At 38.9% G+C, this 15,875-nt stretch overlaps 1 non-coding gene across 1 annotated transcript; it reads right to left on the bottom strand.

Moving 5' to 3' along the window:
* Window positions 1–5,311: 5,311 nt before the first annotated feature.
* On the bottom strand, window positions 5,312–5,475 carry LOC132354791 (U1 spliceosomal RNA). Its single transcript, XR_009499413.1, has one exon. It is a non-coding gene; the product is annotated as a U1 spliceosomal RNA (small nuclear RNA).
* Window positions 5,476–15,875: the final 10,400 nt, after the last annotated feature.

The raw sequence follows: 15,875 nt of genomic DNA, 5'->3' as shown, positions 1-15,875 counted from the left end.
CCATAATAGTAAAAAAGAGGAGGAGAAAAAAAGGAAAAATGGTGGAAAAGGCCTTGGCTGTGGAAGGCAGGTCTTAAGCAGGGGCGAGGTTTGGGTGGTGGGAGGGGCCTATGCTTAGGACCCACAGGGCTGGAAAAGGCCCTGGGAGGTGTGGGGGGTTGGGCTTAGGCTCAACGGAGCAGAAGGGGCCCAGACGTTCCTCTTGCCTCTGGTCTCAGAGGGCAGGGGACCCCACCTGGGAGCTCAGTAGGTTACCTAGGCTCAAGTGGGTGGTGCCAACGCCCTTCATTCCTCTCCTGCTCTTCAGGTCCTGGAGGCCCCCTCCTGCTTGCCTCTCCTGTTCTCCCCTGGCCACCCTCCTACGCTTCCAGGACCAATGCAGCCCAGAGGGGGCCTCTGAGAGCATAGGACCCAGCCCAAGAGCCGGGCAGAATTCCCCAGCCGATTGGGCAGGGGGAACGCTGGGTGCACTCCCCCCGATCTGAGCCCCTGAGGGTTCTTCCGCGCGTGGGAACCCCTCCCCCCTTCAGCCACCCCTCAGGGGCGCCAGTCTGTCCAGGCTCCACTTTTCCTCCCCCCTGAGTCCCTCCACATCCTACCGGTTCGCTTCAGGGTTCCTCCCATCTCCTTGGGTGTTGAGATCTCTCACCAGCGGCCGGCAGGCGTCCTAGTTGTGGGGAGACGTGTTTTCATTCAGCAAACACATATTGTGTAGTATTGTTTAAGACACTGTGATAGGTGCTAGATGCTAAAAGTTACAGTCTTGTCATTTCCTACTGAGTTTACTTCAAGCTTCATCTAAAAAGTAAGGTTTTCCACAATGTGATTCCTACTTGTCTTTCTAAGTATCATTTTCTCTCTCTTCCATAAGCACTTTTTCATTAACATGGTCATTCCACTCACCACGAATACTCATCAGCCTGCTCAATACCCATATGTTCCATGGATACTCATAACTCTGTGATTTTGATCTTTCTCCTTGTTCAATATTAAATACACACCAAGAAATTATTTTTTAATATTCATTCACTTAATAAATACTTATTATTTGTTAACTGGATATATGTTAGTTACTGTGTTAGTGCTGTGGGTATGAGGGTTGACATCATAGGGTGTCCTCTTGAAACTTGTTCTCATCATTTTGAACTTTTATCCCTATGTCATGGTTCTAGGCTCACCTCCATGAAACCTTTCCTGATAACCCCATCACATTTAACTCTCCTGCTCCTCAGCCTCTCCCATATTTACAAATCTACTTACTACTTATTCATTCTCCTTTGTATTTGTGGTCAGTTGTTTATGTAAGTCTGTCTCTGCTAGACCTCTCAAAAGACAGAGAATATGTTCTATTCACTTGCTGATATAACAGCACCAGGCTCATGTAGACTTGACATAAAGGCTTAATAAACATGTAAATCCCAATTATTCAAAATAACAATTGTTTGTCAATGAGAAAAGTTGCCTGAGAGTTTCCTTTAGAATGTAATAAAGCAAAAAGTTTACTACATTCTGGCTATTCTGTTACAGTGTAAACTCTATTCCATTTTGCTCACGTTTGTGTTCTTAGTACATAGTGCAGTGCCTGAACATCCTAGGCACTCAGTAAATAGCTCCTCAGTGAATAAGTAGACTGATTACTTACTCTTCTGTTAACTAGCTATGTGCCTAAAACCTCAACTCTTTGAGCTTCAGTTTCCTCATCTATAAAATGGTATAACAAGTCTTAACTCACAAGTTCTTTGTGAGGCTTAAATAACTAAGTTAGACCTCACTTGTTGAATGTTGAGTTATTACCATTATTTGCTAATTTTAAAGTCATGTCTTGGAACTCTTAACCACAATTAAGGTCAGCATGACTTGTATACTTGTTAATGAGATAATTTAAGTGAGTACACTATTAGACTTCTACATTTTTCCTCATTTTCTCTGTTCAAAAAAGTATACAGGTAATCAAAGGTAGATGATGTTTCATGTTCCCTGCTTTACATCTGGGAATTCTAATATATGGTTCATTTTGACAAAGAAGTTTCAATGTATTTCATAAATATGAAATCTTAAGATTGGTTTGGACCATTGTAATCATCTCATTCTTTCTCTGCTTAATGAATGCAAAATTTAATTTTCAATTATCATTACTTCTTATCACCAAGCCTCAACTTTAATACCCCTGATACTAGGGAGTTTACAGGTATGATGTCTTGCCTTCCATTGTAGTGAAATTCTGCCCTGTCTCAGTTTTCCTATAACTTTTGAAAGTTGTTCTTGTTCCCTTTCTAGAACTGCACTGGAAAATCCTACTTCTCCTCTAGGCCATCTGAACTCTCACTATCTTAAGGCAGTTATTAATTCATCCTTGGATAGTTTTTATCCAGCTAAGTATTTCCAGATTCTTCAACCAGCCTCATACCACATGGTTCCTGAGTCCTCTGGTATTCTGAATGTCTTCCTGCTAAATCAGATTAAATTATATTTTCCATATAGTGTTGTCTACATAACTTGGGGAGCCCAGTACAAAATGAAAATGTGAAACCTCTGATTAAAAAATTTTCATAATTTAAGAGAGCAACAGCAGAGCCTTAAACCAACTGCAGAGCCCTTCTAGGTGCAGGACTCTGTGTAACAGCATAGGTTGCATGTTGATGAAACTCTGACTCTATGGAGAAATTTCATTTCCACAGTCTTCTATGACACCTCAAAAAGGGTTATGAGCCCTATTGTATGGTCACTTCGCACACTGATATTTTCCTTTGTATATGGTGACATAAATTCTAGTCCTGCTGCCTAAATTCACATCTGCTGCCACACTGTAATTATTAATAGTATCCTTTTACAATCTCAAAGTGTACTCATTTGGATGTTAAACTGTATACATATCTATCTCTGAAGCAGGAATCAAATCAATTTTGTCCATTCCTGTATTTCCTGGCCCTTCATTGTGCCTGTAAAATAATTGACCGCTTAATAAATATTAAGTGATCCTGATCACAATGTGAGATCTTGGGAAGAAAAGTTTGACACATTACCAACTAACACAAAATCTCAATTTTCTTTTTGTGTCATAATGTTCCATATCAATATGTATATCTGTGCACAAATACTTGTTTCCCTTCCTGTACTTTTAGTTCATTTCATGTATTCCCACTCATGAGGATTTCCTGGACTCTACCATGTAGAATGATCAGTTCTGATCTTTTTTGTTCTTTTCTATAACTTTGTTGTTCTTATCTATTTAATGACACTTACTACAATTGAATTATAAGTGGCTTTTTTTATGAGCCTAATTCCACAATTAGCCTATAAGACCCTAATGAACGGGAATGTTATTCATGAGGGTGATCTGTGTTATTGTGGGTTCTTAAAATATGTTTGTGGAATATGTAATCAGAAGCAAGAGAAGTAGATGACAGTTGCAGTTTGAATTTCTAAGGAGAAATTCTGTTCTCATAGTTCTTGTGTAATACACATGTAAGTATCATTCAGGGGTTTTGCAAAACTTTTCTGCATGTTGGAGAAAATTGCATTCCAGCAGTGTAGGACTCAATTTTGAATAGAACCTTCTTATCAGATTAAGAGTATTCTTAGAATTATCAGTCATGTTACAGAGGTTGAGAAAAGAACACACAGACTAGAACTCATGGGCCAAAGTTCAAAGGCAATTTGCTCTCAAGTTTTAGGGAAATATAGCACCATGTCTAATACATGGTAGGCACTCAACAAATCACATTTTCCCGTTTGATTTAATTTGAAGCTGTCATTTGACTTAAACAGTAAATAAATCTAATATGTGCTGAGCACTAGTTTTGTGGATAGGGGACTGCAGTGGATGTTGAGTAAACATATTTCTATAACTGGCTCTACCACTGATTGGCTGTATTACCCTGGACAACTCATTTAGCTTCTCTGGGCTTGAGTTTTCTTATCTATAAAATTATATAACTAGATTTTTTAAAAACAACATATTACCTTCAAGCTCTAAGATTCTTTGATTCAGTGGGTTTAGTGCTGTTGTTGTACTACAGGGTACACACCTGAGGTCTATATGATTTGATTATATAGGGCTTTGAAAGTCAGAAAAAAAGAGTTAATCATATTGCAGAAGGCAAAATAGACTCATGAAAATATGGGACATTGTAAGTGTCATAGGTAGCATTAGAAATCAGTAAAAAATTGAGATATTAATTAAATTGTACCGGGACAATTGGCTTATATACAGAAAAAAATAATATTGATATCCTACCCCACACCATATACAAAAGTAAATTCCAGATTGATTAAAGACAAAAATATGATAAGTGAAATTTTTAAACTTTTAAAAGAGAGTGCAGGAGACTATATTTATGTCCTGATTGGAAAGGCTTTCTTAAATAAGGTGGGGAAACCAAGTAACAAACCACAAATGAAGACATCAATAAGTTGACCCCATAAACAAAGCTAAAAGAGAAACCATACACTGGGAGAAGATATTTGCAATGCGTGTAAGAAAACAAGATTAGCATTCATTACATATAAAAAGAAATCTACAAATCAGTACGTAAAAGACAACCCATTAGATAAGAGAGTAAAGATATGAACAGAAGGCATAAAGATATACATAAAGAAAAGATGTTCAACTTCACATTTTCACACCCATCAGATTTATAAAATTAAAAGTCTGCTTACATCAAGGGTGTGGAAGTGTAAATTGAGGATGGTGTTGTACTCAGAGGTGGGAATTCAGGTGGCCTTACCAGTGATTTGGGAGGAAGCTATTTAGGGCTCTTTCATTTTAGACAAAGGTTGCTGAAATACGGCTAGGAATTTAACAGATCTCCATTTTAACCGTAGATTATCTAAGGCATCAAGTCATGGAGGTAGTGAGTGGTTCCTGAAGTTGATCACTTACGTATGTGTGTATGTATGTACGTATTTATTTGGTGGGGTGGGGTTTAAAAGGAAAACTGTCGTGGTGAAGTTGGTAGCTATTCAAGGCTGTAAAAGCAAGAAGGGAAATTCTGTGTTTCGCTGCTTCTGGGTAGAGGAGTGCCAGTAATGGCCCACCAGTCCTTTGCTTAGACATTCCCTGACTAGAGAAAAAGTGGAGCTAGATATACAAAACATCAAAGTTACAACCCAAAATATACTTTACGTGGCAACATAAAAAGAAGTCTTAACTGACATGAAGGGGCACCTCACCTACATTTTTCCGCAGGGAAACGAAAGTGCAGACTGAGCAACAAGCAGAAAAATTCTGGTAACAAGGAGGGAACACTAAATACACTAGAGAAATACATAAAACTACAAAATGTCTGTTTTTTTAAAACCTTGCAAAGATCTGGGGAAAGCGCAAATGCAGTCCCCCACTACCTCAAATTATGCAGTCGAGTTTCCCACATTTGGGGAAATCAAAGAGGTCAGCACATCCAGAGTGCAATGGATAAGCCACGCTCTGGGAAAATCACCTTCATGATCATGGTATCTCCTCTGCCAGGTAAGTATGAAGTTGATCACTTTAAGAGGAAAAAAAAAAAAAAAAAATGTATGGTAGCAAAAGAGGTAGAATGCAAATGGCTAAAAAAGAAAAATCTCAGATAACCTTATGCACGTTTGCCACTATTTTACCATGAAACTCTTTATTTCAGGCTTGCCCTGAATTTGCCTTCTCGTACCTTATACCGCTAACAATTTTGTTTTATTCCCTTGGCATAATATTTCCAGTAATAGCTCTTCCCCAGTGTCTCTGGCTGTATTACTTGGTACTTCCTTCCCCTGGCTGACTGCTATAATTCATAGCATATATATATTCATATTCATAGCATAGATACATGTAACTCTGCTTAGAATTCTCTCTCTCCTGTGACTTAGCCATTCCTCCTGTTTTCATCACCCATCTAATGCCAGTTTTAGTCAATTTCTGACCTCTTCTGCCACAGCTTCAGAACTGGGCTACCAGTTCCTGAGCTTAGGACCTGAAATACATAGTTCATTTTGGGAAAACATAAGAATCCCAGGCTGGTTGGAATAGCTTAGATCCATAAAAGGACATCTTCTTGAAAGGTATGTTGGGGTTATATGATGAGTGACTTGCTAGTAGACTAATGGTTTTGCAAACACTTGTTCCACCACATGAAATAACAACTTTGATTGAATCATTTGTTTTTGTCAACTGATTGTTTCTAGTGTTTCAAATTCAGCAGTTACTTCTGGTTGGTTTTTTTTTTTTTTCATTTCCCTGATTCACTAAGAAAACAAGATTTATTCCCTTCTTCAGAATTTATCTTACTGTTTGTGACCCCTGCGCTTTCTCTGATAAATCAGATAGCTACATTACTTGTTTTTGTCTCTACCACTGAGACACTTTCTGTGCCACTGCTGACACCACGATTTTTGTAGTCTGAGGAGTTGTTGCTGTGTGAACATGTTTTTTTTTTTTTTTTTAACTGTAATACCTTAGTGCGAGGGACTTGATTCAGGGGCCAGCAGACTTTTTTTTAATTTATTTTTATTTTTGGCTTTGTTGGGTCTTCGTTTCTGTGCGAGGGCTTTCTCTAGTTGCAGCAAGCAGGGGCCACTCTTCATCGCGGTGAGCGGGCCTCTCACTGTCGCGGCCTCTCTTGTTGTGGAGCACAGGCTCCAGACGCGCGGGCTCAGTAGTTGTGGCTCACGGGCCCAGTTGCTCCGCGGCATGTGGGATCCTCCCAGACCAGGGCTCGAACCCTTGTCCCCTGAATTAGCAAGCAGATTCTCAACCACTGCGCCACCAGGGAAGCCCGTGAACATGTTTTGCTTTCATGACATGAACATGTATTCCTGGGTATGCAGACGGAATTAGGCTCGCTAGGCTGAATCAGGGCTGGTTCTGAAATACTGGGAGAAATAACCATAATTTACATGAGGAAATAGTCAGAGATTTGGTGTCCTAGAGACCTAGATTTTGAATCGTTGAGTCAGTCATTTGTGGGAAATTAGAAAAGTTAATTAACCTTTCTGAATTTTAGCCTTATCACATATAGTGACTAAATTGCCACATTTTCTTAATTTTAAGATATCAAACATAAGGCAGGTCAGCAATTTAATAGCAGTATTTCACAAAAATTGTAGCCTATATCAAATGCAATGCATGCATCAGTATAAAAAGGTATAAACAAGTAGATGTTTTAATATCATGGAAATTTAATAAAACCTATCTTGCAAGGTCTTGTAATAAAAAAATAAGTTTTATTTATAGTAGGCATATCTGTGGGTATGTATGGCACAAAGTAGGCATTCAAAAACCAGTAGCTATTATCCTCACTTAACTGAAATAACATATGATATCTTGCTATTTTTTAAAAATTTAATACAAAATTAATCTGAACCCACAAAGTCTATGTCATGTCTACGGTCCTCCCAATATTTCTGTACATCCCTCTGGGTTCATGTCCTCCCTGGTAGCTCTTGTTCCAAGTTCTTGCTTCTCTTGAGCTCTGACTCATCTCATTTTCTGTGTCTGTTCTCTTCTCTCACCTCTGATTTTCCTTTGATTTTTCCTCTCATTCACTCAGGCTTTTGTGTGTAAAGCAGACTTCTTTGAATGTTTAGAGTAACTGGATTTGATCAACATAAAATATTAAAGATGACTTATAAGCTAGTTATTTTTGTTCATAAAATCTCCTTGTCTGCCTGGTCACCAGAAATTTCTTCCTAGTAATGTTTTCCTCAGACTCTGGAATTCTGCCATATTGCTTTCTTTCACCAGCACATTCTTCATTCCCTACATTCTCCATTATAAAAACTTGGTCATTTCTCATGCAGAGTACTTTTTTTTCTATGTGAATATTTAATTGTATCCTTTTAACCTATGTACTTGGAGTCCTACCTCCTGCACCCAAAAGACTAATCAATATACACTCTGACATATAGAGAATTCTCTTCTTAATAAGTCTGATGCTAGTTATCAACATACTTTCCCAAACAGCTACAGTTCATGCAGGATGTATTTAATGTTGTCTAAAATGTTAAACCCAACTTTCCATCTACACTCTACCTGCACCCATGCAACTGAACATGGCTGGAGAAAAACATAAACTATGCTGACTAGTCTTACTTTAGATTTATGACCATGAACTTCAGATGTGCCCTTAATGCTGCCTGGAAATCATACTATGTTTCCTTACTCTGTCCTTTGCTGCATTCTCATAAACAGCCACTTCACAATTCCTCTTTATTTAACACCACAACACTGACCTTTCTTCTTCATTCTCTCTCTTTTATTTCAACCTTGCCCCTTGATAATCTCATCCCATCTCATGGCTTTTAATGTTACCTATGTGCTGATACTATACACACACACACACACACACACACACACAGACAACAAGGATCATCTCCTCCCTTACCACACTTTCCTTTGAGCTTCCTCGTTTGTATCCAACTGCCTACATGATGTCTCCACTTGGATGCCAAATGAGTAGCTCAAACTTATGTCCAAAACTGCTGCTTCCTCATCCCTCCTCTACAGTTCGCCCCACTGATTACATTCCAAATCTTAGTTGATGGCAACTCCATTCATTCAGTCACCCAGGCCTAAAATCTTAAAATCACTCTTGCTGTCTCTGTCTCTAACACATGCCACCCCAAATAGCAAATGCTGTTGGTTTTATCTTCTATATATCACGAATTCAACCACTTCTTAGGGCCTTCTTTTCTATCTCACACAATCATTTAGCTACTGGATTATTACAATATCCTCCTAATCGGTCTCTTTTCTAGCTCCCATGCCTTTCTGCAGACTCTTCTCGATAGACTATCCAGAGAGATCCTGTTAACATCCAAGTCAAATCCTATCATGCCTCCACTCAAAATGCTCCCATGGTTCCTCAGTTTCGCAGAGTAAGAGCTAGTCCTTATAATGATCACAAGGCTGTGGTAGTCTCCACGCCCTCGCTGCCTCTCTGTCCTCCTCTCCTATGAATGGTTCGTCTCTTACTCTATTCCAGCCACATCAACAGTCTTCTGCCCTTGAAGCTCACTAGGCCCCCTCCTCCCTGAGGACCCGCGCAGTGGCTTCTCCCTCTGCCAGAAGGCTGTTCCCTCCATAGCCACACAGCTCGCACCCTCATCTCCTTCAAGGCGTTCCTCTAACATCACCTTCCACTCAGACCTGCCTTCACTACTGCATTCAAACTACAACTGCTTTCTGCACCGTGGCATTCCTGAAAACTTTTACTCATCCATTTTTCATATAAAATTTATTACTTTCCTACTTAACATTTAAGTTACTTATTTAACTTTGTTGTTCAGTGTCTCATTTTCAATATCAGGATATAAGCTTTGCGTCTTTTTTATGACGGATCTTCAGTAGTTGGTGTAGCGATCAGCAAAGCATAGACACTCAGCAGATATTTATTGAGTGAATAAATAAATGAAAAGATAATATACAATAATTCACTAATTCATTCAATTATAACACTCAGAATGATGCTGAGGCTACAACATGAATAAATTCTAACTGAGGACTTTATAGTCTATTGGGAGAGTTAAGTATATAAATAAAGGTAGCATAAAACAATAAAAGACACTGTTACAGAGTTATAAAAAAGGACTCTGGGAACATATAGAAGACTAACATGGAAAATATGGGTGACTTTAAACAATGTTTTGATGGCTCATAGGATACAGCTGGGTAATTAAGAAGGCGAGTGTAATCTAAATAAAGGGGGTGACATGTATAATACAGGGTAATGAAAGTCTTTTTTTTTTTCATTTCTCTCCAATACTGTATGACTGAGCAAGCCAATTCAAAAGAGGTGTGCTCCATAGGTTAGAGATTTCTGTCTGCTGTATTCACTAGTATTCACTATATTCACTGTGTACCCCTAGTACCTGGAACAATATTGGGCACATGGTGGATTCACAGTGTTTCTTCATAGAGTGAATTAATGGACTTCTTATTATAAAAAAGAGGGTTTTGCCAAATGAATTTAGAGTCTTTTTCAGTTCCATTATCCTAAATTACAATGAGTATGCTTTGAATTGTCAGGAAGAACCTCAGTGATTAGACCAAACTCAAAACAAAGTGGCTATTAGAGGAAGTGGTTATCTCCCCATCCAACAAGGCTTTCACTGTTTAAAGATCTACATGACCCTTTTCCAAGACACTGTACAAAGTATTTCTGAATTTGATCAGGAGTTATGCTAATGCCTGTCTTGAGTCTGGTGCTGCAAAGACGACTTAAAAAAAAAAAAAAAATCTATGTGGTCCTCTCAGAAGCCATACAGTGTATAAAAGAAATCTAACCTTTTGCCAGCTCTGTGCCTCCTTTGGATAGATCCCTGGTTGGCCTATTATTTTAGGTGTTGTTGTTGTCAAATGCATTTACCTGAATCCAGTCTATCTTTTATGGTCACATAAATAATTAAATTACAACTCAGAAGAGAAACTCAGAAAAAGTATTTAAAATCTACAGGCATGGTTCTCTGTGCACCAAATATTCTCAAGAGCTAAGGAATATCAAAAAAGAAAAAAAAAAAAGTTAAAAAGAAGGACAACTTTCATTTTGTGGAAATTCGATACGCTGTTAGGCAGTGTTTACATAACTTCATTAGCAGATAGTACTTATTACAGGACGTCAGAAACGCTTTATATTTTTAACTCAACAACATCTCAAACCAGCTGAGCTTGCTCAACCCACCCCACTGTTGGAGTGCCATTTGATCACCAAGGAAGATTCACAGGACCAAGTCCTGACTCTGATGCAGGAGCCCCCTGCACTGAACATCTGCTAAAGGATGGACAGTTTTATTAGGATTATTCTTACTTAGAGCTTTTGGTTCTCATTTCATCCAATGCTTACAAGTCCCCTTAATATCAGACTGTAATCCAAATATTTGTACAGTTTTCCACTGTCTTGTTCCTTGAGGGTCTTATGGCAGAGAAAACCTTAAGCTGTTGCATACTCTTTATTTCCACTGGAATTCACCCCTACCAGGTAACCTAAACAGGATAACGTATGAATTTTTGGGGAACTCTTCTTTTGGCTTTCCCCCTTAAACCCTAAGCTAGAGCCAATCCAATCACACTTTACTTCCTTTCCTCTTCTGAAAGGATGCATCATAGTTTATGGGTAATAAGCATGGGCTCCAGAAACAGACTTATGTTCCAATCCTAATGCATAATACCGGCTTTGTGACCTTGGGTGTATTACCTTTTTAAGCATCAGTTTTCTCATCTGTACAGTGAGGATAATAGTACTTGCTTCGCAGTTATAATGAATAATTGAGATCATGTGCAATAAGCATAAAGCACCATGTCTGACTTATATACTAAGTACATTATAAGTGACAGTAATTTTTATGCAGGACAGTCCATTCCTCACCTCAGTTATAACCTCAGTTATATCATACCAGCCGCTGGATAGGATAGAGCAAATGGCCTCCATCCTACTTTAGGTTTGATCTATTTAATTTTTCTTCTAAAGATTTCACTTCCAGTCCTTCAAAAGGATATAGGAAGTTCCCATATATAGCAGCCTCATTATTCAATTTTTCTTCCCATATGTTTTTGATGCCAGGACATCCATATGAAATTAGAGCAAAGAGGGAGGCTTTGTGATCACACCATTTCCCTTCAAAATGCTTATTCTTATCGAAAAACTTGTTTCTAGACCATGCAGCCATCAATGTGAAAGATTTTGAGTTACAACTTTACATTAAAACAGAGCTTAGGAAAAATAAAATAAACATTGTATACAAAGTTCTTTAATTGAAGATACCCAGTTAACCTGTCATTCTATGAGGAGGTTACGTTTCTGAGAACTACTCAGTAGTCTCAGGGGACAGATGCCTAGAATATTATTCTGTTGCCACTGCATAGGGCGAGAAGAGAAGAATGACTGATGGGTCCCTGGGGCTATTCAGTGATACTGTGCATTGCCAGAAATAGGACACACAGGGGACAGTGACATAGTGAATATCTTTATATCAGAGACATGCTAGTTATTCCTGTGCTATGGAAAGAGAGTAGAAGGAATCTGGATCTTCCATCTCGATCTCCAGGTGATACCATTGCCAGCTGCTGCAAACAGGCTGGTTGAGCAATGTGCTATCCCAGAATTCCACACTAGTGAGCCCATGTAGTCATTTATTCATTCAGCAAATATTTGCTGAGTGCCAGCACTTTACCAGGTGCCAAGAATACATTGACAATCAAGGCAAAAGGAATCCTTGCCTTCAAGGATGTTCTATATCAAAAGACAGATAAAATGAGGAGAGTTGCTATAACACTCATAACAGGGAGATTTGGTTTAGGCAGGAAAGTTGGGACCAGGGATTCCCCACTCCTCTCATTCCCATCTTCTCCCTGCCCCCTCACCCCTCACTCGTGTCTCTTTGACCTACAGAATGCCTGCCTGAAGGGTGAGTTGCAGGGGGGATCTGAGCATGCTCCAAACCTCTGGTTTCTCTCTTTTGAATAAAGAGCCTCAAGGGATTGTGCACCCCAGGATCTTCATTTCCCCAAGAAGATAGTTCAGCAGAGGGACTCTGGCCCTGCAGGGGGAAAGCTAGAAATGGTGAGGGTTGGTTTAATTCAGACTTCAGTATCAGAGCTAAACCACATTCTCCAATCAGATTTATGGATCTAAAAATGAGCTGATATTTTGATAACAATCTGTTTGTCCTGAGCCTAATTTCTCAATGGATTCTAAACTTGGAAGAGAAAATAAACATGCTGTTTATTGATGTCCCTTATACCCCATCATCTTATAGCATTTGCCAGATATCTGAGGAGTAGATGCAAGAAACTGGCATTTAAGAACCAAATTAATCCACTGGCAAAAAGAGAGATTGAGGTTTTTGGCTTAAACCAAGGAGGTATTGAAATTTTTTGCCAGTGCTAAAGCTAGGAAGTTTACCTGTGTGGGGCTTTGCCTTTGGTTACTGAAGACGGTAACACTTGGGGTATTGCAATAACCAGGGACATTTATGACTGACCTTTATGACTGAACTTGATGTGATTTAAGAAGACACATAGGGATCAGATCATAGAGGAAAGAGAGTATATGTGTCTTAAGATAGGCAGTACTTCAATACACTGGCTTTTTTAGGTCTTGCTGGGCAGAATAATTTTTATTCCTGCATTTACTGAATTTCTTAATGAAGACTATAGACTAAATCTTTAAACTCTAAAGACAGCTAATCTCAATGAGGGCCACCGAACACTGGTATGTGTTTTGTGCCAGGCATAGGGAAGAAATGCAAGGTTATATACTCCCAATTCGGTTTTTCTCTAGGTAGATCAAGGTTCAGTACTAAGTGGGGAACAAATCATGGCTAAACTCTAGGATTCATGTAGGTTATCTATAGGCTCCTGGGTCATCTTCCTTACTAACAGGTTGTCTCTGCTTAGTACTCTGATTTATTGGTTACCTAAGCCTTGACCATGGTTTTTAGATTACAGAGATTCATACCTTGGTATTGATCACAGAAGCATGTTAGTCTTTATTAATTAACAATTAACACTTTGAAAGGAATGAAGAATCTGGCTTCTCCTTGGATTGACATAGAAACTCCATGAATTTTTCCCAAACTCATGAGTTAAGAAAGAAGGTACTAACATAAATACAATGGAATATTACTCAGCCATAAAAAGGAATGAACTTGTGTCATTTGCAGAGACATGGATGGACCTAGAGACTGTCATACAGAGTGAAGTAAGTCAGAAAGAGAAAAACAAATATCGTATATTAACACATACATGTGGAATCTGGAAAAATGGTATAGATGATCTTATTTGCAAAGCAGAAATAGAGACACAGACGTAGGGAACAGACGTATGGATACCAAGAGGGGAAGGGGAGGGTGGGATGAAATGGGAAATTGGGTTTGACATATATACAGTACTATGTATAAAATAGATAACTAATGAGAACCTATTGTATATCACAGGGAACTCTACTCAGTGCTCTGTGGTGACCTAAATGGGAAGGAAATCCAAAAAAGAGGGAATATATGTATACGTATGGATGATTCACTTTGTTGTACAGCAGAAACTGACACAGCAGTATAAAGCAACTACACACCAATAAAATAAAATAAAATAAAATAAAATAAAATAAAATAAAATAATAAAATAAAATAAAATAAGAAAGAAAGTACCTAGATTACCCAGCTTTTAGACGTCAAACTTGCTGAACAAATCAGAAAGGGAAAGATAATTTTAAAATATGCTTATTTCTTACCATCAGAATAGTAACAGTGACAAGAAATAAAATTCAAAAAGATCAAAACGAATTAAAGAACATGATAGTTATTTCTAGATCAATAAGGATGATGAAGAGCAAAGGATAGGGCTTCCCTGGTGGCGCAGTGGTTGAGAGTCTGCCTGCCAATGCAGGGGACACGGGTTCGAGCCCTGGTCTGGGAGGATCCCATGTACCACAGAGCAACTAGGCCCGTGAGCCACAACTACTGAGCCTGCGCGTCTGGAGCCTGTGCTCCACAACAAGAGAGGCCGCGATAATGAGAGGCCCGCGCACCGCGATGAGGAGTGGCTCCCACTTGCCGCAACTAGAGAAAGCCCTCGCACAGAAACGAAGACCCAACACAGCCATAAATAAATAAATAAATAAACCCAAAGTTTAAAAAAAAAAAAAAATTATTAAAAAAAAAAAAAGAGCAAAGGATAGAAAAAGAGAGTTGAGTTTTTAAAAGATCAGGTTACTTCTCTAAAGGAGCCTGGAAAGGCAAGGTGCTGAGAAGCAGACGGCAGGTGTTTCGGTTCTCCCTAGGCCCGTGTAGCTCAGGTTCAGAAGCACCAATAATACTTACAATGCGGGAAACTGTATGGTGATTCTCCGGTATAAACAAATATAGAAAAGAGGCTTCAAGTGTCAAGACCTTTCACAAGTAGCAGTGGCAATGATCACTATGACAGAAGACAAAGACTTCTCACCAAAAAAAGGGTGGAGCCTATGTCACTCGACAAAACACACAACACAGCCCTGAATGCTAGAGGGTTAGAGGGAAAGCAGAAAGAAGAGATTTTGCATATGCCAAATGGGGAAGAATGGCATGTCTAGTAAGATCTCGTGACTGAAGCTGCCACTTGTGCTCAGTTATAATGTTTTTTAAAGAAGGCAGGGATGTCTCAAATGCTATTCTCTGAGAGTTGAGATGGTGTATATGTAGATCCTTCCCCCCTGCTCTCCCCTTACAAACGACAAACATAGCATTACAATTAAACTTACGGGAGCTTTTTCTCATAAGAGCTTAATTTCACAGTCTGTAGCCTTCAGATTACTGACATGAATTAACAGGCATCCTGGTAAATCGCTAAAACCAAGACTTCCCTGTATGTCTCCTCTTTTCCTCAGCTACTACGTTTCTGCTTTCATTTCTGGCAACAACGTGGGTCTGGATTGTACAGAGTATAGGGTTCTGGGAACAGTATTTCTGTAGAGGCTGGAGACTGACTTGAATTTTTAAATTTTGCAGTGTGGGGTTGATGCTGTGATATTCTTTTATGTCCAAATATTAGAAAAAACATGGCACATAAGCGGTTTTAAGTTGGATTAATTCCACATTGACATGATTTAGAAACTATACTTTTTAGTAGAAGCAGTCTACTCAGTCCCAACTCTACCCAACAATAGCATCAGAGATCTCTCTGAGTCAGACTGAGCAGAATAAGAAATTGGGTGATTGTGATGAAAGAATTTTACATTCTATTTGGTCTTAACTTGTAAAGAAAAAGGAATATAATCTTTGGACCTTTTGTATCCATGTTCTTCATAATCAGAGATGGTTTTTATTCAAATTTAGGACTCCTTTAGGATTGTTTTTAGAGGACATGTCTATTTGTAAATCAGAAGGAAAAACTACAGGATGGATTTTCTACCCAGGATTCAGAAATTAGTTCC

Source organism: Balaenoptera ricei, chromosome 1 (genome assembly GCF_028023285.1).
Source record: "Balaenoptera ricei isolate mBalRic1 chromosome 1, mBalRic1.hap2, whole genome shotgun sequence".
Taxonomy (NCBI): domain Eukaryota; kingdom Metazoa; phylum Chordata; class Mammalia; order Artiodactyla; family Balaenopteridae; genus Balaenoptera; species Balaenoptera ricei.
The sequence above is the reverse complement of the archived record's forward strand: the minus strand, read 5'-3'. Positions and strand labels throughout refer to the sequence as shown.